The sequence below is a fragment of the Macrobrachium nipponense genome, chromosome 15, assembly GCF_015104395.2.
Source record: "Macrobrachium nipponense isolate FS-2020 chromosome 15, ASM1510439v2, whole genome shotgun sequence".
NCBI lineage: Eukaryota > Metazoa > Arthropoda > Malacostraca > Decapoda > Palaemonidae > Macrobrachium > Macrobrachium nipponense.
This window is the reverse complement of record NC_087208.1, coordinates 66,969,572-66,970,525: the sequence shown is the minus strand read 5'-3', so window position 1 is coordinate 66,970,525 and position 954 is coordinate 66,969,572.

Below are 954 nucleotides of genomic sequence, written 5' to 3'. Positions count from 1 at the left end.
TTTTCCCAGGCTCTGAGAGGCCATCGCCGTAAGGCGATGGCTGCTCCTTTTCTTCTCCAACTGCTAGTTCCGCTGGGGAAGGCGAGCCAGTATCCACCTTCCTCCCCCATTCCCTCTCTCCTTACGGCTACGAGGGAAAGGGAGGGATCCTACAGAGATTTCTCTGTAAGATCCACGTTAGGGGCTGCGCTACGGGGGGGGACCTTCGGGTCCTACCTGACGTAAGCCCCGGTCGTTGAGGAGGGATCCTGCCCCTTTCTCGATTTCTACGGGAATCGAGAGGACCACCAGCTGATATCGTTTGACGAATTCGGTGGTGGGGGTTTCGCAGAGTGCTTAGAATTCTACGGAATTTCTAGCGCACTCAGAGTGTTCAAGTTTTTACGATCTCCAAACACTTAGGCAGAGACCACGGTTCCAAACGTGAGCGAGAATCCCCGATAATTGTTACGATAATCGGGAACCTCGCTTATGCTCGAATTCCTGTAATTTCTAGCATTTGGAAGAAGACTGCTGCTGAAAGAAGAGTATATCTCACAGTAGGCGATTAACCTGGAAGAGAAGAACGGACTGGGAACTTCCAGTTTGGCTTGAACTATCGTCTTCGGTATTCTGTTCACCATTGAAGCTTTCCTTTGGGAAAGACTTCTCCTCACTCTCTTGACTAGAGAACGAAGGCGGTCGATCTCCAATCCTTATTCTCATCCTCGAGGGGAAAAGAATTTAGGATGGAGGTCGTTGTACAGAACCTACAAATATAACTACGTATATTACCCTCGCGACATGATTCTTGTAACAGTTGAATTGTCCGGGGGGTAGGCGCATACCGTAGTTAACTCTACGGTTTGTGACCGAGACGAATTGTATCTTAATTGAACTGCAACTCGAGGGTTGCCTGCAACTCCCAGCAGTTATCAGTTTCGATTTTAGATACTTGGTATTGTCATGACAACA